A 24,775-nucleotide genomic window follows, 5' to 3' on the forward strand; every position below is an offset into this window, starting at 1 on the left:
ATTGGATTCTAGTTTCAAAAACCTCACTAGTTTCAAGAAAAGAAAAAAAACTATAAAAGTTTCAAAAGTTTTTCTAGTTTAAAAAAAAACTATAAAAGCATCTGTTGGTGAGTTTGGGAAATTTGACCATATGGCCTGATAGTTGCATGATAACAGGGTATTTTTTTTTTTATATAATATTCCTAGGTGATGATAAAAGTATTGAAGCTCTGTTGAAGACATTTTTCTTATAGGAAATGTATGCTGAAGTATTTAATGGCTAAATATCAAACCCAGTTTCAAGTAGCTTGACAATAAATTTATACAGACAAACAAACACCAACATAATGCTTATAATTCAAGCAAATTGTTAACATTTCTTGAATCTGAGTGGTGTATACAAGTGTTCATGATATTAACCTTTCAAATTTATATTGGAAACATTCTGTATAAAATATTTCATATAAAAAACGTGGGTGGTGGAATTTGAATCTGTGCTCAAAATATCATTCCAATCTAGAATTCTGGCAGGATAAATGTGACATCAATTTTTCTTTTTATTTTAATTAATTTTTATTGGTGTATAGTTGATTTATAATGTATAGGTTTCAGGTGTACAGAAAAGTGAATCCAGTCTGTTTTAGATTCTGATATAGGTCATTACAGAGTATTGAGTAGAGTTCCCTGTGCTATATAGTACGTTCTTATTAATTATCTATTGTATATATAGTAGTGTGTATATGTCAATCAATTTTGTTTTCTTTTACTTGCTTCTGAGCCATTTTATTTCAGGCATCCTTATCCTGAATGGTTGCTCCTGACCTTCTGCATCCTCCATTTTTTGTTTTTTTCCATTGTGCAAAGAGCGAGCTTTCAATTGATTTAGGGAAGGAGATCAATAATTACACTTTACTTGAATTATGATCCACCTGGAGAAACCATATTTTACTGGGTAACTAGTGCTTCTGTTTGGAATAAACATTGCGTATACAAAATGCATGAACTTCGTGTACATCTTCCGCCTCATAAGATGAGGCATTTCTCTTCTTCTTTAAGGCTAAATGTCTCCTTAGCTCCAGAGCACATCCTTTGCCAGTACCTTCAGAATTCTGATCTGATCTGTTTATTCTGACTCTTACATGAAACTTCTTTTGACACTTGGCCTTCAGCCTAACACACACACACACACACACACATCTGTCACCTCCATATAAAGCATATTTTTCTGCTATCTACTAAGCCTCCCAAGATGTATTGATCTATTTCTGTTCTTCCCTTGACTGCAAAATTTCTAACTATCGTCTGTCCAAGCTATTGCCATTTCTAGCTATTTATTCATTGAGTGAAGTCGCTCAGTCGTGTCTGACTCTTTGCGACCCCATGGACAGTAGTCTACCAGGCTCTGCCGTCCATGGGATTTTCCAGGCAAGAATACTGGAGTGGGCTGCCATTTCCTTCTCCAAGGGATCTTCCCAACCCAGGGATCGAACCCGGGTCTGCTGCATTGCAGACAGACGCTTTACCATCTGAGCCAAAGAAGCAACTCTTGCTGAAGTCACACACAAAAAGCAACTTGAGAGTGGAACCCAATTTTTCAATTGTCTGTACTCTGTATTTGTACTCAATTGTCTGTATTTCTCTCTATATAATTTCTTAAAAAAAAATAATACCTCTTCCATCTAAAGTTTTTTTTTTTTTTTTTCCTGCAGTGTCAAAGGGATGTAACAACAGTTTCAGAAGCACACCTTGTGCCAAGTGGCTCCGAAAGACCTGAGGTACACAGGCCTTTTGTAAGCAGGATTGGTCACTTCACTGGACTCTTTCCTATCAAATCCAAGGCCACAGGGGTTCTATGAACTCAGGCCACTGTCTTCTTCCAGGCTTAGTTTTCCTCTCTCCACTTGAAACCATTTGGGCTCATATGTGTTTTTTCTTTATGGCCTTTCTGTTGCCTCAAACCTGGGCTCCTTCTCAGTGTAGTTCTTCATACTGACTGTCTGAAATGTTTTCTTAGCTTTGATTTGAGTTTATCTTGCTATCCTGTCTTTTGGGTCTCTCTGTTTCAGATTCATGCATAACATCCTGAAATCCACAGTTTTACCCTGCCATTGCATTTAGGTTCCCAGAATATCATGTGGGGCCGAGTGTAATGGACACCCACCTTTTTGACTCAAAAGACATGAATTAGAACAAACTCTGGGAGATAGCAAAGGACAGAGGAGCCTGGTGTGCTGCAATCCATGGGGTCACAAACTTAGTTGGACACGACTTAGCAACTGAACAACAACAACCTTTCTATAAAAGGGGATCTTGCACAACAGCAGTTTTGCCTAATAAATGTCATTCTTTGGGCTACTGGGTCTGGTTGGTGGCTTTGTAGCCAATTCAAAGGTCAAGGATAGAGTTGCTTATCTTGTGCCTACAGATCTGACTTCTACAATCCTAGGAAGAAGATATGGCTGCCAATTCAGCTTTGAATATCAATAAAGATACAGGCACTGACATTTTGATGAGTGGCATTTCTGTTATCCTACCTGAAAGAGGAGACTGAAAAGTGTTATACCATGGCACAAGAAACTGGAGAGCAAACTGTGCAGGATCCCTGGCTGTCTCACTGGACTTCATGAAGGCACTTTCCCAGTCATACAAGGTCTACAACCATTCTCGGGATGGACTGGAAGAGAATGATGAGGCGTGTAGTATGATAGTGAGTTAGGTCTACTTTTCTAAGATTTGGTATGAAGTTGTACCCTCTTCTAGGGAGATATGAATAAACAATCTCAGGAGCCATGCAGGTCAAATAGGCTAATGTGAACTGGTGAAGGTCATTTTTGTCCTACTGCTGCTGCAGCCGCTGCTAAGTCGCTTCAGTCGTGTCCGACTCTGTTCGACCCCAGAGATGGCAGCCCACCAGGCTCCCCCATCCCTGGGATTCTCCAGGCAAGAACACTGGAGTGGGTTGCCATTTCCTTCTCCAATGCATGAAAGTGAAAAGTGAAAGTGGAGTCGCTCAGTCGTGTCCAACTCTTAGCGACCCCATGGAATGCAGCCCACCAGGCTCCTCCATCCATGGGATTTTCCAGGCAAGAGTACTGGAGTGGGGTGCCATTGCCTTCTCCGTTTGTTCTACTAACCTGGACATATAATAATGCTCAAGGCCACACCTCCCAGACAGCTTCACCTGGTACCCTAGCAGGGATGAGTCCAGAGAAAGGGAATAGAGAGTCAATGAAAGTTGTGGGGGTTGGGGTAGAGAAGGAATTTCCCTTTAATACTCATCAGACAGTAGCTTCATCCCTAGAGTCTGTGTTCCTGGAGATCTGGTAGCTCCATAAAGTACATCCCAGATAAGAAACGTTCTGTTCTTAAGAAGGAATGAGATAAATGGTCAGGTTCAGGCCTACTCATCCTTCCTTTCAACGTTCTTAAGACCATGGCTTTGGATACTAGTTTGTAACTATAGATCCCATGTAAAGTGGGATTTCAAGCCATTGGAAATACTTTCTATATCCATCCTGTTCGTTGGGGTCAGCCACCTACTGAGCCCATTCGCACACTACAGGGTCCATCCCTCTGAGATCATACATGTAGCACTCCATGTGAATGAACTTTCATCTATCGTATGACTTCTTTTTGAACTTCGACATCCTGGCTAAAACCCTATGCCAAGTTCATCTCCTAGCACTCCATGCTCTGGAGCTTCACCAGATTCACTGTTATCAGTATTATCTATTGTCACAGTCAGCCACCCTTCTTGTTTTATAGGTATCTGGGTATTAACAAGTCATATTATTACTCAAGGGAGAGGTCTTCTCACAACAGGATGTAGACTTACCCTCACTTTAGATTGTGGCTGTGCCTTTGATTATGTGCAGTGTTTATTCTTGGAACCAGAAGAAGGGCTCTCCTGGGATTATATAGATAAGAATGTTTAATCTTAAAACAGATTTGTGTGCCTCAACTAATCCTGCTGGGATTGCTGAGCTCCTCATGAAGAAGAAGGATGGAAGTTCAAACCATGATAGTATTGCTCTAGCCTTATATGATGACAATATGTGCCCACTGTCCATTTTCACCCATTGGGCTTTTATAGCTGTGAGGCTGGAGTATTCATGAAGTTCAGTCTTGTGGAGGAAAACAGCCAATTAAAAGTGGGATAATGGCATAGGTAAAGCCTTCCAGACACTCTTAGGGACACAGAAATATTAAGTAATGTGTTTCTTTTCAGGACGGAACTTCAGTATCTTAGCAGCTAATAAGTGTGACTTTTCATAATCCAGTAGATTGAGTGACTGTTATCCAGAAGATCTATCAAAAACTCCTCACACTGTACCTCACTTACCCAGGCCTTGGTCTGTTTGGGGCTGGGCCAACTAGCACAGCACACATTCTGTGAGAGCTTAGAGGCCTCACTTCTGGGTGTTATATTCTCCAAACAGGTTTATCTCTATAATGTAAGATGATATATCTTCTATATTTAATGGTAAGCCCCCAAGACTAAGGAGTATAACTCCTTTGGGAGTTCAAAGGCACTCCTAGAAGATCAAATCCCTTTAATCACTTCATTATCCATTCTCCAATTTCCTTAAGAAAGGTCAGGTTTACCTGAAACTTGGCTGAAGCTTCTGTCCATGCTCAGTCATGTCAGCTCTTTGTGACCCCATGGACTGTAGCCCACCAGGCTCCTCTGTCCATGAAATTCTTCAGGTAACAATACTGGAGTGGGTTGCCATTTATTCCTCCAGGGAAACTTGGCTACACACCAGCTTTTTTTTTTTTTTTTTCTTTTTCAGGATATCTTCCTTCTCAGATCTTAGCTTAACTCAGTACATCATGTCCTCTCTAATTCTTAAAGACAGATATCACACTAGTAAAGTGGCTAAATTTACATTTATCTCTTTCAAGATAATGCCACTGCGAGACCGCTACCCTCAAACTTACTTGTTCATCTGGTTTTCCCAGGGTCATCTACTCAGGATGGGAAAATAACTGCTTACTTTTAAATTGGCATAGAGACTCTTACCTTGAGGGGTCTGCATTCATAACCCTGAGGCATGATCACTATAGTGGCCAAGAAAAGCTCAGTTCCTCCCAGATGTGATATTATTTTTTTAATAGGGATTTTAATTCCAGATAATGTACATATATGTGGCCCAAATGTCAAGATCCATAGTGCTATGACAATCCAAGTGCTAGTACTCAATGCCTAGCAGCATAACTCAGCTTATATAATAATATAACCTCATTGCATTCATTAGATTCATTGAATTCATTACAGTTGATAGAATTCACTCAAAAGCAATGTTAAAATATGCCTAGGTCATGGGACTTCCCTGGTGGTCCAGTGGCTTAGACTCTGTGCTCCCAAAGCAGGGGGCCGGGATTCAATCCCTGGTCAGGGTACTAGATGCCACATGCTGTAACTAAGAATTCATGTGCCACAACTAAAAAAAGATCCCACATGCTGCAAATAAGACCCGGTGCAGCCAAATAAATTAAAAAATATGTATCTAGTTTAGCACTCTCTAAAAGAACCATAATTGCCTCCAAGAAATTTCTGAAGAATGGAGAGGTCACTATAACAGTTTAGCTACTTAAATTTTTAAAAATGACTATATGACAAAAAATGGCTATATGCAAATACTATAGCAGTTCAGCTACTTAAAATGTGTTTGAGCACACAGATGCTCAACGAACATACTTTGAATGAGTGCATAGATAAATGAATAAATAAGAGCTGATTTGTAGGTCTTCTGCTTCTTCCAGGTGTCAGCCTGGTGACCACCCCCTCCCAATGCTAATTTCCTATCCTTCATGTGGTCTGTCAGATCTTCTTGTACCTTGTATCTGAGCTGATACTGTGTTAGACATCATTGCATGAAAGCTCCACTACTGGTGTTGGGAGTGGTCCTAGGGGAACCAAGATATTACTACTTTATTTGCTACCAGCCCTGGAGCTGAGAGATTATCTAGATTCCATAGTAGACCTGCCCATGCCTGCTCCAAGAGCCTCAGTGGGGTACTAATGTGACTGTGCTTCTACTAATATCTCTTCCAGTCACTTCCACTGCCCTGCTTCTCTGGCAGGATTTATCTGCTCATTCACCTCTCTACTTGGCAGTCTGGTTAAAACTGCAACCTGAACCTCACCCAAGGCTATAGGAATTTATTGGCCCACCTGGCAGACGGTTAGACAGGAATGGTCTGAGTAATGGTTTTCAAAATTTATTGTACATCAGAGTCACCCTGGAGAGCTTGTTCAGACACAGCCTGCTCATGTCACCCCTCAGAGTTTCAGGTTTATTTGATCTGGCTTGAGGCCCAAGAATTTGCATTTCTAACAAGTTTCCAGGTGATGTAGATGTTGCCAGGCCAAGGGCCACACTTGGAGACTCACTACTCCAGGTGTGAATTCCTTGAAATCAGGAAACAAAGGAAGACCTTTTCGCTTTCATTTCCCTCTACCTAAAATATCTTTGGCTGATTTCTCAAATGGGTAGAAAAACTATTCAGATTTGACTGAAAAAGGAAAGAGAAAACTCAATAGTGCCTTTTCTTTCCAGGGGCTTAGCACCCAGGTGACAGCAAGGGCCGCTCCAGTTTCTAAGTGAAAGTGGCCAGGGGCACTTTTCCTTGTTACCTTTTAAATCTTCTTCTTATCATGTTAATACATGAAGAAATTTACTTGCTGTATCTTTCTACCCTAAGAAGACTAACAGTCATCCCTGCAACTTTGACTCAAGGACTAGTTTGTTGTGGAAATAGATTGCAATGAGGTAAGGCTTGTGTGAATTTTTCTTGAAAAAGCTCAGGCAGAACCACTTGCTCATCGAAAAACTAGAAAGAAACAATGGTTGTGGGTTTCTGCGGTGGGAAACGCGGTGGTATTGACAATATTCCAGAAAAAGAAAATCTGTGGGTAGTTTGATTCTAAACCTCCAGTTGACTGAGGGAACAGAAGTTAGCTTTTATTTCACCACAACTGAGATTTTAACAAAAGGAAATGCATTTGGCTGTGGCAGGAATTAGAATGTATTGTGCAGGAGGTTGACCCAGACTGAGTCTAAAAGGGATTCTGATTTTCTGGGTGTGTTGGTCTGCAGGTGTCTTATTGATGTGAGTTTATTTTTAGAGGCTTTTGATTTCTGGCCAAAGGAGGGAGAAACTTTAGGGCTGGGGATCTGTTTCTAAGAAAAAGACGAGAACAATGGCATGACAAAATGCCTATGATGTAATATTAGGTTAAAAACATCAGATTACGAAACTGCATTATGTATTATTCCTGAGGTTAAAAAAGTACCTAGGAGATAAACTCTTCATAGATTCAGAAGGGCAAGAGTATATAGCCTTTAAACTTTTTTTTTCTATTGCACATTTTAATTTCTATTTCTTGTAGTATTACATGACAGAATATTTGTTTCCGTTCACTTAAGATTGAACCCCCTTTCCTCTGCATTCACAGCTAGATTCTTTGAGTTTGAGGACTAAATTAGATTCATGTGACAACTATTCTTTAAAATAGGTTGAGACATCTCTTATAGCCTTATTAAATATATAATAAACATTTCTAAATGTCCCATCAGATGAAAGTTGTTAATTGTGTTATTCAGCACTTCTATATTTTTGCTGAATTGTTTTGGTTGCTTGAATCATAATTTATTGAAAAAAACATGTGCTATAATCTCCCACCATCATGGTGATTTTTCAGTTTATTTCTGCAGGTCTTTTGACTTTTGTTTATGTCTACTGAGTCTACCTATTTAATAATACATCTACATGTTTAGAATTGTTATGTTGCTTTAGTTACTTTAATTTTTAATCATTGTATAGAAACTCTGTTTAATGATATTATTTGTCTTAAAGTCTTCTTTGACTGATTTTAATTTATCTATAATGGCTGTCTCTTAGCATTTGACGTATTACTTCTCATTCTTTTCAACTTTTCATTATTTTCATGCTGTAGGTGTGTCTTTTGTAAGAAGCACAGAAGTCGGATTGTGTTGTAATCCAACCTGATATTCTCTTTTAACTGACAAGTTTGATTTACATGTGTTGAGATAATTGATATATTTGGATTTGGTACAATTAATTTTATTTTCATATTATACTTCTTTTATGTTTGCTTTCTCCTTTTTAAACATCTTTTTTTTAGGATGAATATTTATATATTTCCCTTCATTTAAAAAAAAAGTATTTATTTTTAATTGAAAGATAATTGCTTTGCAGTATTGCATTGTTCTCTTGCTTCTTGTTTCATAAGTCCTATGTCATTAAGTCTGTGAGGACAAGGCATTTTCTTAGAGTCCAGGTAAATTGCTACCAGATGTTTTCTCACTCCTTTTAAAAAATGGAGGTGAAATTCACGTAACATAAAATTAACCAGTTTAAAGTGAACAATTCTGCAGCTTCTACAATGTTCATAATGAGTATGCAAGCACAAGTCTATCTAGTTCCAAAATATAACAAGGTCTCTTTTGCTTTGCTCTGCAAGATGTTTTATTAGACCTCAGGCCAGGTTGTTTTACTTTTCTTGTAAGAAAGAGTTCTTTCTATGTACCTCCTGTGCTGTGCTGTGCTTACTTTCTCTGTCGTGTCCAAATCTTTGCGGATTCCATGGACTGCAGCCTGCCGAGCTCCTCTGTCCATGGGATTCTCCCTGAAAGAAAACTGGAGTGGGTTACCATGCCCTCCTCCAGAGGATCTTTCTGACGCAGGGATCGAACCCACATCTCCTGCATTTCTGGTGGATTCTTTACCTCTGAGCCACCAAGTAAGCCTCTATGCACCTTCAGTTCAGTTCAGTTCAGTCGCTCAGTCGTGTCCGACTCTTTGTGACCCCATGAACTGCAGCACTCCAGGCCTCCCTGTTCATCACCAACTCCCGGAGTTTACCCAAACTCATGGCCATTGAGTCCGTGATGCCATCCAACTGTCTCATCCTCTGTCGTCCCCTCCTCCTCCTGCCCCCAATCCCTCCTAGCATCAGGGTCTTTTCAAATGAGTCGACTCTTCGCATCAGGTGGCCAAAGTATTGGATTTTCAGCTTCAACATCAGTCCTTCCAGTGAACAACCAGGACTGATCTCCTTTAGAATGGACTGGTTGGATCTCCTTGCAGTCCAAGGGACTCTCAAGAGTCTTCTCCAACACCACAGTTCAAAAGTTCAATTTCACCATAGTTCAATTTTTCAGCACTCAGCTTTCTTTATAGTCCAACTCTCACATGCATACATGACTACTGGAAAAACCATAGCCTTGACTAGAGGGACCTTTGTTGACAAAGTAATGTCTCTGCTTTTTAATACGCTGTCTAGATTGGTCATAACTTTCCTTCCAAGGAGCAAGTGTCTTTTAATTTCATGGCTGCAATCACCATCTGCAGTGATTTTGGAGCCCCCCAAAATAGTCAGCCACTGTTTCCACTGTTTCCCCATCTATTTCCCATGAAGGTATGGGACCAGATGCCATGATCTTAGTTTTCTGAATATTGAACTTTAAGCCAAGTTTTTCACTCTGGTCTCTCACTTTCATCAAGAGGCTCTTTAGTTCTTCTTCACTTTCTGCCATAAGGGTGGTGTCATCTGCATATATGAGGTTATTGATATACACCATCAGCACCTTCCAAAGCATACATGGACTGCCCTCAGCCTCATTCTCTGTCCACTCTGCTATTAGAGTGATCATTAGATCTGATTAGACAGATGATCTGTTAGACTGATGATCAGTCTAATAGCAGAGTGGAAGGGACCGAGGCTGCAGGCATTCCACATCTGCTTTGGAAGGTGCTGAAGGTATATAGAGGCTTACCTGGTGGCTCAGAGGTAAGAATCCACCAGCAATGCAGGAGACGTGGGTTCAATCCCTGTGTCAGAAAGATCCTCTGGAGGAGGGCATAGTCACCCACGACAGTTTTCTTGTAGGGAGAATCCCATGGACAGAGGAGCCTGGCAGGCTGCAGTCCATTGTGTGGCTTCTAATTGATCAGGCTTCCCTTGTGGCTCAGCTGGTAGAGAATCCGCCTGCAATGTGGGATACCTGGGTTCAATCCCTGGGCTGGGAAGATCCCCTGGAGAAGGGAAAGGCTACCCACTCCAGTATTCTGGCCTTCCATGGATTGTACAGTCCATGGAGTAGCAAAGAGTCAGACATGACTGAGCGACTTTCACTTTCACTTCTAATTGATCTGAATCTTGTCCTACTGTTTATTTATTCATTTATTATTTTTTTTAATTCAGATATAGTTGACATATAACGTTATATTAGTTGCAGGTGTACTGACTATTTATTTTAGATGCTGAACGCTGGATTACAAGGAAACCCCAATCCCTAGTAAGGATTGTTTGCTAGGGCTCTACCTGACTCTACCCACCTACACAGCGGGTTATAGTGAGAATGTAACATTCCCTGGACCACTAATGGAATGGAATATTGCCACAGCACCCCTACCCTCACCCCAAATTTTCCTTGATGTTTTCTAGATGTTGTAATTCCTGAATGTATGTTGAAAGAAGGAGGATGAGAACAGATAACACTTTGGCCACTAAAATATCAATATGCATGCAGAGAAGGGTTTGATCTCAGTTTTCTACTTGGCACAGACTCAATTTCTCTAATCCAGAGGGGCAACATTGCAGAAGGGACAAAGTGTCTCCACACTTTTTGGTTTTAGGTGGACAGGTTTTGTGTAGCAAGGTATATTAAGGCTACTGATTGCACTTACCAAGCAATTACCATCAGCTTTTCACATTAGGCTAATAGGTTGACTGATGGTGGTGTAAGATTTTTCTTTTTTCTTTGTAAATCTTCACATCTATCTTTGTCTTCATAGATAATTCGCTGGAAAGTCAGGAACATCTGCTTTGGAAAATCTTCACTGTTTTTTTTTTTTTTAATGACATTTTGGGGTTCATAGGCCCTCATATACCAAGGGCAGAGGAAGAACATCTGAGAAAACATAGAATTTGAGTCTTTTGTGCATAAATGGCACCTCCCAATTTGGTGACACTTAAGATTCTAGTTCTCAGAGTTCTCATCAAATAAGATATTATAAAAGGACTCCTGAAGCAAGTTTTATGTGGAAGTAGGGCCATGGTCTCGGAGAAGGCAATGGCACCCCACTCCAGTACTCTTGCCTGGAAAATCTTATGGACGGAGGAGCCTGGTGGGCTGCAGTCCATGGGGTCATGAAGAGTTGGACACGACTGAGTGACTCCACTTTCACTTTTCACTTTTACGCATTGGAGAAGGAGATGGCAACCCACTCTAGTGTTCTTGCCTGGAGAATGCCAGGGACAGGGAAGCCTGGTGGGCTGCCGTCTCTGGGGTTGCACAGAGTCAGACACGACTGAAGTGACTTAGCAGCAGCAGCAGCAGCAGGGCCATGGTCTTGGTCTCAACCATACTCAGGGATCAGGGAAGAGGCTGAAGGGAAACCCCCTCACTGCCTCAGCCTTGTCCTGTGAGCTGGTTACAGACAACTCTCTCCCATGGCTTTACAAAGACACCTGCCCTCGAGACACCTTGAGGTCCTGAAATTCTGTCTCCTTCATACCTTCTCTAATATGATTTCCTTCCTTGTTCTTCATGGGAGAATTTAGAGCAGCAGATTTGAATGACTTTCCTGGGTCTGCTTTGAGGCAATTTGGTATAGCATTGACTTTGATAAAACATAACAAAACAAAAAGTTGGTAAAACATAACTCACATGACCTGAGTTTAATGTCTGGCTCCATCATTTAGAAGCTCAATCATTTTCTTTACTTCATTTGTTTTTCATTGATGTGATCACTACTTGACACATATTTTTATTTGTTTGTCCCACTAGTGCATAAACCCAATGTGGGCATGGAATTTTTCTTTGAACTGTATCTCTACTGCTTCGTATACAGGCTAGCACACTGTCATTAATATTTATTGCATTAGGCTTGTTCCCTTTTTTTTTTCTTTTGCAATCCTAAGTAACTCTGAAATGAGCATCTTCAAGTTTTCATCATATGTAACTCTGATGTGGAATCTTTTTTTGAATTATTTCGCAAGATACATCACAAGTGCAATTGTTAAGTCAAAGTCATAACTATTTTTTGACTCAATATGTATTAACAAATTGCTTTCTAAGATGTCCTGCAAGTTTATCAGAGTTTCCATAAATAAATGTTACTAATTTAATAGGCATAGAATGGTAGAAATTAATTAAATTTAATTTATTTGATGAAGTTTCTATACTTCCTATAATGTACCCTAGTCTATCATAGGAGAAGAATCGTGTCACTTCCTTTTTTCTATGCTTAATTAAGAAGCACTAGGTATCATTAAGCTTCCCTGGTGGCTCTGAGAGTAAAATCATCTGCTTGCAATGCTGGAGACCTGGGTTCAATCCGTGGGTCGGGAAGATCCCCTGAAGAAGGAAACAGCAACCCACTCCAGTACTCTTGCCTGGAAAATTCCATGGATGGAGGAACCTCATAGGCTACCGTCCATGGGGTCACAAAGAGTCAGACACGACTGAGTGACTTTGCTTTTGCTAGGTATCTTGAGTATGTTGAGAAGATATTTGGCTGTTAAAGAAAAACTGTGGCATCTGGTTAAAAGGGAAAAATAAAGCAAACAGGGACTTATTTATGACATTTTCTCATTTTTTTCTGTTATCTTTCATGTATCTCATTTTTTTTTCTTGAAGCCTGGGTGAGATTACAATCACTCAAGTATGAATATGAAGAAATTTTGATGATTTTTTCTTTTCACCCTTTGTTTTGCCAAAAGTTTTCACTTTTGTCTCAGGTTCAAAGGATTTATTAACAAAATAAGCCACTTGTTATATAAAAATAAATAATATAGATATTTATTAGAGAATTATCTGCTTACTTTCAACATATTAACATTAAAAGAAAAGAAAAATAGAAAGAGCAGAGAATACATTAACAAATTGGGTTTTGACCAACATCCAGGCTTAATCAGTGCTGGGATGTCCCCGAGTCACAGCACACCTGGAACCCCAGTTGGTAAAGGGTCTCAGGCAGCAAGTCTGCTCCGTGGGTGAGACTTCAAAGACTGCAGTTCAGGGTTCCTGTTTATAATCCCAGGACAGAAGCAAACTGATACCATCATCAATCTGTGACCAAATTGCAAGCCTGGTTTCATGTTAATACTGTTTGTTTTGTCTTATAAAACTTGGAATGTTGCTAAGTGTGGGGCTTGGCTGACCAGGCCCCCTTCAGGGCCTCAACAATCTCAAGATTCCTCTCCCATCTTATTTAAGGTGTTGCAAGTCTTGCACTGTCAGCAGGCGGGTTAGAAGCAAGGTCAGAGACCTGCTCTGCTTTATCTCTGAAGCCTAAAAAAGACTATTCATTTAATTTCTGTAACACCCTCAAATCCTGCCTCTCTTCAGGTCACTAACCAGTTCTAGAGCATTGAACATTTTCTGGAAAGAAAAGGATTAAGGAGGTTTCTAGGGAAGATACAAGAACTAACTGACTGAGGCTCAGACATTTGGAAGTAGAGCAGTTGTGTGTGCTGGTGTGTCTGCGTGTGTGGGTGGGGTGGGGATGCTGGTAGGAAGCTAGGTTGAAGGGACCCTCTGGCAGCTTTGTGTGACACAGGAGAATAAGTAAACACAGTGTTATATTCCATCCTTTGTATCCACTCTTTCCCCTCTCTGCTCCATTTCCTGCGTTCATTTCTTCAATCTCATGTTCACCTTGATGTGGGAGTGTTGGGGGAGGGTTAGGAAATAATCTTGTCGAAAGATAGGTATGTGTTTACAAGCCCATTTATCCATGAAAATACCTTATGATATTAAAGAAAATCTTTTGAAAAATTTTTTTAAAGGGAGGTAATTTATGTGGCTAGTTTACTCATTTTCAAGAGGTGTGATTAGCATCTTTATCTGTGTACATTTTTTTGTAGAAAAATAATACTGCCTATTAGAAATGGTCAGGATACAACTGGAGAGTGTGGTCCACTTTGCTATTGGTTGGCACAGACTATATTAAAGCAACAATGATCCCATGAGAAAGAAGTTTTTTTTTTTTTTGTATTCAATTGAAAGGCACAGAGACTTGAATAAACAAAAAATGAAACAACATTGACTTAAACAGACATTTAATCCAAAGCTTTATTTTTATGTCTGCTAGTGAACCACCCAGGGCTGGTGTAGCAGCTTTGCAAAGCCATATGGGACTTAAGGCATGTCTTTTTTTTCTACTTAGTCACACATAGAGTGTGCTTGTCACCTTATGGCCACAAAATGGCTCTTTCAATTCCGTGTTAGTGTCCTATTTGAAGCAGTAGAAATGGGTGGGGAAAGGCATGAGTATGCCTCCCCTCCCACTTGTTCACAAGCTCTGCTGTGAGGTCCTCCCCACAGCTTTTGCTTCGTAAATATTGTGTCATATGGCTCTCCTTATGCATTGTGGAGGCTGGGGAAGGTGGGAGCTGTGGCGTGTTTTTCTTTCTCTTTGCTTGCTTGTAAACTGGGCACAACTGAGAGCACATGGGATGCTTTTAGAAAACGGAGTGATGATTTAACACTGAGTAACATTCCGTAACAGGCTCCCAGGTGGCGCTAGTGGCAAAGAATCCACCTGTCAATGCAGGAGATGCAGGTTTGATCCCTGGTTTGGGAAGGTCCCCTGGAGGAGGGCATGGCAACCCACTCCAATATTCTTGCCAGGAAAACTCCATAGACAGTGGAACCTGGTGGGCTACAATCCATAGGTCACAAAGAGTCGGACACAACTGAAGTGACTAACACACATACAAATACAACATTCAGTAACATTGAGCTGCCCTAGAACCTGAACACTTGGCCTTCAGAAGTATGAGTTTGTCAGCCATGTGATCTTCATCATCACTGGGATTTAAGTGAGAGATAATCATGGGTTTGTGGGTTTGTAATTCATGGGTACAGATGTGAGAGTTGGACCATAAAGAAGGTGGAGAGCTGAAGAATTGATGTTTTTGAACTGTGGTGCTGGAGAAGACTCTTAAGAGTCCCTTGGACAGCAAGGAGAGCAAGCCAGTCAATCCAAAAGGAAATCAATCCTGAATATTCATTGTAAGACTGACGCTGAAGCTGAAGTTCCAATATTTTGGCCACCTGATGCAAAGAGCCAGCTCCTTGGAAAAGACCCTGATGCAGGGAAAGATTGAAGGCAGAAGGAGAGAGGGTGACAGAGGACAGATGGTTGAATGGCATCACTGATTCAATGGACATGAACTCACACCATCTGGGAGATGGTGACAGACAGGGAAGCCTGGCGTGTTGCAGTCCTTGGAGTCGCAAAGAGTTGGACATGACTTGGTGACTCAATAACAACAACAACAACAATCATGAATTTAGAATAAACATCAAAAATAAAAAGGCAGGACTTCCCTGGTGGTCCAGTGGCTAAGAATCCAGCTTGTAATGCAGGGGATGCCAGTTTGATTCTTGGTCATGGAACGAAGATCCCATATGCCACGAGTGACTAAGCCCATGCACCGCAACTAGAAAGCCCATGCACTGCAATGAGAAGATCCTTTGTGACTCAATAAAGATGTTGTGTGCCACAGCTAAGACCTGAGGCAGCCAAAAGAAAAGAAAGCAATGGGAGTTCAGGTGATGAAAATATTTTGGTTATAAGTAGTGGTGACACATAAAATTGTGAGTGTATTTAATGCTGTTGAATTATAGACTTAGAAATGGTTAAAATGATAAATATTATGTCATACACATTTTATCACAGTAAAAATATGCAACAAGAGGGATGGCCATTAGACTGGGGGAGAGTTCTAAACTTCTCTGGGTGGAACAGAAGTGGAGGACCTAAAATGTAATATTAAATAAGATGGTTCTTTGAGGAGGGTTGACCATGATAGCAGTGAGGAAATAGTCTAAGAAAGAGTAAACAATGATTTCCTCTGCCCGTCTACTATTTCTTCTTGTTCCTCTTTCACAGGGCTGTCTAGCAGGCATCGCCTTCTTCCACATTTGCTGCAGCCTGCAGGCTCACCCTTCCTGCTCTGAGGAGTCATTTGCCAACTGTGTCAAGCAGTGTCTTCCCACTCACATCTGGAGGAAACCTGGCACACGATCAGTATTGACAGGAAAAGCAGAGGCTTTTGGAGTTGGAATTGGCTAAGTGTTAAGTTTCTCAAGACTGTTTTTCATCTAAATTACAAATTATCGCCCAGTTTCAACTTCAGGGCACACTGCTTTCTTACATATACCCCTTTCTTTTTATTTCTTTTTTTAAAAGATAAATTTATTTATTTTAATTGGAGGCTAATTACAATACCTTTCTTTTTATTTCTATTGGAGTATAATTGCTGTACAATCTTATGTTAATTTCTTCTGTACAATGAAGTGAATCAGCTATATGTATACACATATCCCCTCCTTCTTGGGCCTCTCTCCCACCCCTCTAGGTCATCACAGAGCACCAGGCTGAGCTCCCTGTGTTATACAGCAACTTCCCACCAGCGCTGTATTTTATACATGGCAATAGCACCTCCTGGGAAGCCCCAAATATGTATATGTCAATCCTATCCTCCCAATCGGGCCCATTCTCCCCTTCACCCTTGTGACCACATGTCTGTTCTCTATTTCTGAGTCTATATTCCTGCCCTGGAAATCCATTCATTTGTACCATGTTTCTAGATTCACATATACAATATTTTTCTGTTTCTGACTTCCTCTTTCTTGAGAGTTTCTCTCTCTAAACACTTGGTGTGGTTTCTGAATGTAGGATATAACTTCTCTAGATGTGATTTCCCATTTGCTTCAAAATAAAAGCCTGAGACCAGACAGCAGCTTAACAATTGGGCTACCAAGCATCCTGTTTTGTCTGGTTTGTGATTTTTGCTCCGGTATAATTATTAGTAACACCTTTTTTACTCTTACATGGGTTCCTGTCTGGACAATAAATTATATGGTCCTTCTACCTGTAAGGCTCTGCATGGTCTATCTCACTCTCAACATACATCTCTGACCTCACCTTGATTTACCTCCCTGCTTCTTGCTCTGAATTGCAGACTTACAAATGGATAAAATGATAAATATTATGTCATATGCATATTGTCACAGTATAAATAAGCAACAAGAGTGATAACTATTAGACTGGCTCCTCACTGACTCTTGAACTCATGTGTGTGCTCCTGCCCTAGAACCTTCACATGAGCTTTCTCTTTCTGGAATGCTCTTCCCCAGAGATCTATGTGGTCACCTCTTTCATGTCTTTGCTTAAATTTTACCTTCTCAAGGAGACAAACTGGTCACCCAGTTTATTGGGTTGGCCAAAAAGTTTCGTTCGGGTTTTTCCACATGAATGTATGGAAACATGCCATCACTCACTTCTGCTGCATCCCTGGGCCCCATTATTCTGCCCTGGTGTTTCGTAGAAGTATTCTATCTCACTTGGGGGCTTTCCGGGTGGTGCAGTGGTAAAGAATCTGCCTGCCAATGCAGGAAATGCAAGAGACATAGATTCGATCCCTGGATTGGGAAGATCCTTGGAGTAGGACATGGTAACCTGCTTCAGTATTCTTGCCTGGAAAATCCCATGGACAGAGGAGCCTGGCAGGCTACAGTCCATAGTTTTGTTAAGAGTCGGACATGACTGAATACGGCACACACACATTCTATCTCACTTACATATATTTGATATTTATACTGTCTCAGTTACAAATCTATTATGTTTATTGCTCCTCTCCCCTAGCTAGAATATGAGCTTCTCCAGGGCAGGGACCTTGTCTCATACGTAGTAGACACTCCATATATATTTGTTGAATGAATGAGAGAAGTAATAAGTGAAAAGAGATATGATTTGTGGCTCGTTTCCTCAAAATCTTGCAGGGTGACTTGATAGCTATAAAGAGCCTTGGTGTTAATAGCTGATGGTTTTGTGACTCATTAGTTTATTCCTAAACTGGATAACTTTTCATTTTCTTTTCCCAAAATAGTATTGGAAATTGTATGGCAAAGGGTTTGACCATTTTATCACAAATCAGTTTAGGGGTAATTTGGAAGATGGGTAGGTCTTCAGGATCCTTAGAAATAATCCCAGAGAAGCAACTATTTGTTTTGTCTAAGAGAAAGGCTAATTCTGCAGTAATGATTATGAAAGTAAAAATAAATTGATATTGGCACAATACTCTGTAGTTTATAGAGCTCTCTCAATCTTACTATCTTATTTAATCCTCATAATAACACTTTGTATTATCCCTATTAAATTTATGGGGAAACAGAGCCCAGAGAAATTAATGTCTTTCTGAAAGATAGATGGCTAATTTAGTGGCAGAGTGGTTAAGTGGCAAAGTGCCTTCACACTCCTAGTTTAGTGACACATTTTTTCTAATATCCCTCTCTAAGTTTTATCAGGACACTTTGATTTGTTGTGTCTTTTGGCATCCGGTGGGGAAGTAGACAAGAGACAGAGAACATCATAACCCATAGCCTAGGAGAGGATGTCCTCAGGTCCTAATGTGCAGCTGGACACTATGACATCCGGGCCATGGGCATTTTTCACCCAGATCCAAATGGACATTTTATACAAGGCTTTCATAAGACACAGGAAAAGACTTTCTTCATGATATTTTATAGTCTCCTCCCAGTTTTTTTCTTCTCTCCTCACTGTAACAACTATAGGCATAATAATAGGAACAATTGTTACTATATATTAAGCACACCATGTGTCCTGAGCTATTCTAAGTGTATTACATATGTTAATTCACTTGCATCTCATATCATTTCTGTGTAGCAGTTAGCAGCCTATTTTTCATAAATGGTCCTGAAGCACATTTGAGCTCATTTCATAGATAGAAAGTGGAAGAAATAAAATTTAAACTTATGTCCATGCTCCAGAAAAGTGCTAGCCAGTAGAGATATAATATGAGACACATGTAATTTTAAATTTTCTAGTACTTACATTAAAAAAGTAAAAAGAAAGAAATGAAGTAAATTTTAATAATGTGTTTGATTTAACTGAGTATATCCCATGTATTAACACTTCACCATGTAATCACTGTAAAATTAATACAAATTTCACTTTTTTTGTACTGTTTTCTAAATATGGTATATGTTTTATTTTAAAAAAATATTTATTTATTTGTTTTTTGGCTGTGGTGGGTCTGTTGCTGCACGAAGGCTTTCTCTAGTTGCAGCAGGTGGCGGCTGCTTTTCATTGTGGTGGCTTCTCATATTGCGGAGTACTGGCTCCAGGCACAGGCTTCCATAGTTGGCAGCACATGAGATCAGTAGTGTGGCTCATGGGCTTGTTGCTTAGTGGCATGTGGGATCTTTCTGGACCAGGGGTTAAACTGATGTCCTTTGCTTTGCAAGGCAGATCCTCCTTAACCACTAGACCACCAGGGAAGCACTGTACTTGCTCTTATAGCACATCTTGACTTGGATGCTAAATTTTAATCAGAAATACTTAATTTGCACTTATATTTCATACAATTTATAGCTGAAAAAGTAGATTTACATATCAGAGTTATTTCAATCATACTTAAGTTTTCCAATAGCTGAGTTGAATATGAATTTTTAAATTAAAATAAATACAGTGTAAAATTCATTCCTCTGTGGCACATTTTGAATGCTCCTTCACTACTATGGTTGTAGCTGCTGTTTTGGGCAGAGTGGCTCTGGAGCCCATGCCCATAACCACAACACCATATGACTTTGATTGTTAGGGGAGACAGTCCCAGAAAGAGCCCATCAATGTTCCTCTCTAATGTCTAGGTTCCTGAACTATGGATCTATTCTATGTCATGTTTAACAGCCTTTTTAAAATGTTTAGAAAACCTAGAGTTAAAAAATGGATTCTCCCATGTTGATGTTTTATATAGTAATTTAGGAACATTGACACAGCTGCAGGGTCATCTAACATGGTAGCAGTTCTGATTTGATTAAAGTTATTACCATGTACATTTATACCACAAAAGCAGTATACTGGGTTGGGTAAGTACACTTTCTACCCTAGAATGAGATTTTTAAAATTTCCTCTTGGCTTTGCATCATGTCCAAAGGGGTACTTTTGGGCAAAAAAGAGGGAAAAGCCTTTTTTTTTTTTTTGATACTTCAAAAGAGAAAGGGCTGAGAAACAATGGCCAATCCCTGATAGGAGGGGTCAGAGGTGTGTGTGTGTGCTGTGTGCTCAGCCACTCAGTTGTGTCTGACACGTTGCCACCCCATAGACTAGTCTGCCAGGCTCCTCCATCCATGGGATTATCCAGGCAAGAATACTGGAGTGGGTTGCCACTTCCTCTGCCCAGGGATCTTCCCGACCTAGGGATCGAACCCACATCTCCTATGTCTCTTGCATTGGCAGGCAGATTCTTTACCATACCCATGATGAAATGCTGTTACCCTTATGTTTATCCCAAATCTCTGGCTTCTCCATTCATTGACTTTGTTTGATTGACTCTCACTTCCCTTGAAGATTTAGTTAAGTTCAACCATATTCTGTCAACCTCCCCAGTTTCAGTGGAGTCTTTTATTTCTGGTTCATTATAACAAGAAATTGTCTCTCAATTTTTTAAAAAAAGCACTCCCAAACAAAAACCACTCTCCTTGCCAGAGAAGCCTTCCTGACACTGTGGTAATTTCTTTCTATCTTCTCCTCCTCAGCTTTTTAGATCTTATGACATTCAGCCCATAATCTTCACATTTAGCTTTGACATTCAAATGCCCTGAATGACACAAATCCTACATCCTACTTGGGGTATGGTGAGAAATTTTATGAAACAAAAAGAATATGTAGGTTTTTTTCTGCTCTGCTTAATATCTAAGAAAATTCAGGAAAAGGTAAGGCTATCTCTTACCAACTGTGGGAGGAAATAATAGCTAGAATAGACTTCATGTCAGACCCCCATTGCTTAATTGGGTTTCAAAATAGCTCCTTTGCATCCTTTTGGTTTTGGTGTGTGTGAATTTGGGAGAGGGAGATGATTGGTAAGAAATGGAAAAGTGAAAGCTACATCTAGAATTTCCTTTCATGTTTCAGAACTGACCTTCAGAGAAGACATTTTTGCCTCTCTTCAGCCAAGAAAAGAAAAGTATCTGTAAGGCAAATGAAAGGGGAAGGTTTTCTTCTCTCACATTTTAGTCAGGGAAGGGGGGGGACACTAAGTTAGGACTCTAGAAAATGTTAGCACAGTTGCCTTACTCACTTGTGCCAGGCCCAGAGCCACGAAGTTATGAACTAAGCAAACCTGCCTCCATCTTTTCTTCTCCAATTCTGAACTTGGTGAGGTAGAGAGAGATGGCTTTCTCTCTTTGACCAGGACAGGCTTGCTGCAGTGATGGACAGTCTCTCTGAGATGAACACTAAGCTGATGATTTTCATAAGCCCAACACTGTAGACTGGGAAAAGAAAATATGGTAAAAGTATGAGTATATGTGATATTCTCTAGCTAATGTATCATAAAAGCAAAGTACAGACCCTCTGCTGCACGTGGGTGAGACAGCCTATGACAGTCAGAATACACTTTGGCCTGGGGCAAGTTAGGCCTGGAAACCAAGTGGCGACAGTCAAGGATCTCATCCATTTCCGGTGCCCTTTAGATTTTACCAATATTTCAGTTCAGTTACCTCACTTAAGCATGGGTCACAGAGTAGATGTTAACAGCCTGACTCAGATTCAGAGGGGTTAGAGAGCTCAGGCTGGGCCACAGAGCCAGGAACCAGGTCATTGACGTCAGCCCCTTCTGTACCAACCACCCTGCCTTCTCTATAGCTAAAACCTAAGAAGAAGAGTGCATGTCTCCTGATTGATTGTTGTAAAGGAATATTCTATATTGGTCTAGAGCTTAGGCATGAACACAAGCTTAAGGAAGGGCCTTACAGGCATGTTTCTGCTTATTCCTGCCTCGCCCTTCGGTTACAGGAACATCCAACTTATCTCTAGCCTCAGTGTTTTTCTCCTTCCTAATTCATATATTCCTTCTTCTCTCTTTCCCTTTTCTTCTTTCCTCCCTTACGCCTTTATTAAGCATATTCTTTGTATTAGGCATTACCTAATGCTTTAGTTATCAGGAAAACAAAGGTGAATAAAATATTGTTCTTTGTTTCAAGAAATATGTGGTTTATAATGGGAAACAGATTAGAAAACAAATTGCAGTAAAAATAAACAGTGGTGGCCTGACGGTGAGAATGTTTTATGCAGGAAGATGGGGGAAGGTTTGTAAAGGTTTAATGAACATGGAAAGTCAATTAAGTGGGGTCCACAGGGGTAAGTCGGAGAAGGCAATGGCACCCCACTCCAGTACTCTTGCCTGGAAAATCCCATGGACGGAGGAGCCTGGTAGGCTGCAGTCCATGGGGTTACTAGAGTCGGACACGACTGAGCGACTTCACTTTCACCTTTCACTTTCATGCATTGGAGAAGGAAATGGCAACCCGCTCCAGTGTTCTTGCCTGGAGAATCCCAGCGATGGCGGAGCCTGGCGGGCTGCCGTCTATGGGGTTGCACAGAGTCGGACATGACTGAAGCGACTTAGCAGCAGCAGCAGCAGCACTGGGGTAAGTAGGAGTATCTCAGACATTATAAGATGTAGAGAGGACAATCTATGTTTCTGTAAAAAGTTTACCTAGAGTGATGCATTTTAACTTTTACCAGGTTTTATCTATCAATTTGGGGCTTTCCAGGTGGCACTAGTGGTAAAGAACTGCCTGCTAATGCAGGAGACACAAGAGACCTGGGTTCAATTCCTGGGTAAGAAAGATCCCTTGGAGGAGGGCATGGCAACCCACTCCAGTATTCTTGCCTGGAGAATCCCATGGACAGAGGAGCCTGGCTGGCTACAGTCCATCGTGTCGTGCAGAATCAGACATGACTGAAATGACTTAGCACACACACATGCATCTACCAATTCACTTTTTATATATTGCGGACGTGTGGTAAGTATTCATAATTTGATTTCAGAGTGTAGATCCATGGTAGAAGTCAATATAAACAGTTAAAACTGGGAGTAAGCATTACACTCTGCTCTTGTTTTATAAGCCCAAAGAAGGCAATTATTAAGGTCAATGTGTAAATAAATGTCAACACTGGTGGGGATATCAGTTGAGACTTGTGTACTTCTTTGCCATTGCTTAAATCAGTCTCCCTTAGTTCAGCTTAACCTTGTTTCTAAAGTTGTACTTATTGGTTGCCAGGTTAGAATTCTACTTAAGGCACACGAGGCTAAGATTAAGTGATCCTCTGACTTTTCTAGGGAAAGTGGGAGGAACCCAGAGCTGCAGGAAGTCCTTTACTAAGGAAAATCAATGTAGAACATGCCATGAGGACCTGGTGCACCAGACAGGTGTGGTTGTGTCCTTATTCTGTGTGTGTGTCTGTGTGTGTGTGTATGTGAGTGTGTGCATTTTGTCCTTGCTCTTGATTCAAGTAGATGATCTGAAAAAAAGAAAAGCAGTTAATATAATCAGATACAGTGTGATATAGGAGATCTAGCAGTTTGGGGGAGGAAAAAGAAAGCCAAAGCAGGTCTATGACAACCTCATGGAACATGGTTGTGAGCTGTACATCGTCAAGGTGAGTCAGAGTTTTGGATTCTATGTATTTCATCTATGTCATCTTTCACCTGTATTCTATTGTGTCCATCTGGTTTTATGGCCATTCCTATAGAGACCTTTTTTTTTTTTTCCTCTGAATAATAAAATTTAAACATTTTCTTCTGACCAAAACTTGATGTCTCTCTATCCTTGAAACTCTATTACCCAGTTGTCCCTGCCCTCTGTCTCCTTCTGATTCATCCAGATTTCCAATTTTGGGCCTATTTTCTCAGTGTCTATTAATCCCACCTCTTCAATGCTTTTTTCTTCATTTGAATTTTTGGTTGTGCTGGGCCTTTATTGCTGCATGGACTTTTTTTCTAGTTACGATGAGTAGGGTCTACTCTTGCGCTGCATGGTCTTCTCTTGTTGCATGGGCCCTCCAGTGCAAGGGCTTCAGTACTTGTGGCTCCTGGGCTGTAGAGCAGAGTCTAAGTGGTTGTGGTGCATGGACTCAGTTGCTCCACAGCCCTGGTCAGAGATGGAGCCCGTGTCTCCTGCATTGGCAAGTGTATTTTTTTTTCTTTTAATTATTGTTATTTTTAAAATTTTATTTTATTTAACTTTACAATATTGTATTGGTTTTGCCATATATCAAAATGTATCTGCCACAGGTATACATGTGTTTCCCATCCTGAACCCTCCTCCCTCCCCATACCATCCCTCTGGGTCGTCCCAGTGCACCAGGCCCAAGCATCCAGTATCGTGCATCGAACCTGGACTGGCGACTCATTTCACATATGATATTATACATATTTCCATGCCATTCTCCCAAATCATCCCATCCTCTCCCTCTCCCACAGAGTCCAGAAGACTGTTCTATACATCAGTGTCTCTTTTGCTGTCTCGTACAAAGGGTTATTGTTACCATCTTTCTAAATTCTATATATATATGCGTTAGTATACTGTATTGGTGTTTTTCTGGCTTACTTCGCTCTGTATAATAGGCTCCAGTTTCATCCACCTCATTAGAACTGATTCAAATGTATTCTTTTTAATGGCTGAGTAATACTCCATTGTGTATATGTACCACAGCTTTCTTATCCATTCATCTGCTGATGGACATCTAGGTTGCTTCCATGTCCTGGCTATTATAAACAATGCTGCTATGAACATTGGGGTACACGTCTCTTTCCCTTCTGGTTTCCTCAGTGTGTATGCCCAGCAGTGGGATTTCTGGATCATAAGGCAGTTCTATTTCCAGTTTTTTAAGAAATCTCCACACTGTTCTCCATAGTGGCTGTACTAGTTTGCATTACCAC

The 24,775-nt window shown here is 40.5% G+C and overlaps 1 long non-coding RNA gene across 2 annotated transcripts in view; it reads left to right on the forward strand.

The window, feature by feature from the left end:
* Positions 1-18,963, forward strand: part of LOC101903951 (uncharacterized) — a 101,925-nt gene extending 82,962 nt beyond the window's left edge. The window contains exons 6-7 of one of the 2 annotated variants that reach the window (XR_009493836.1): positions 1,689-1,754; positions 15,916-18,963. This is a non-coding gene — a long non-coding RNA (uncharacterized lncRNA). Of the gene's footprint in view, positions 1-1,688 lie in introns of both variants that reach the window. The other variant, XR_001495611.3, reaches the window with a different exon arrangement.
* The last annotated feature ends 5,812 nt before the right edge of the window (positions 18,964-24,775 follow it).

This window comes from Bos taurus, chromosome 3 (genome assembly GCF_002263795.3).
Source record: "Bos taurus isolate L1 Dominette 01449 registration number 42190680 breed Hereford chromosome 3, ARS-UCD2.0, whole genome shotgun sequence".
NCBI lineage: Eukaryota > Metazoa > Chordata > Mammalia > Artiodactyla > Bovidae > Bos > Bos taurus.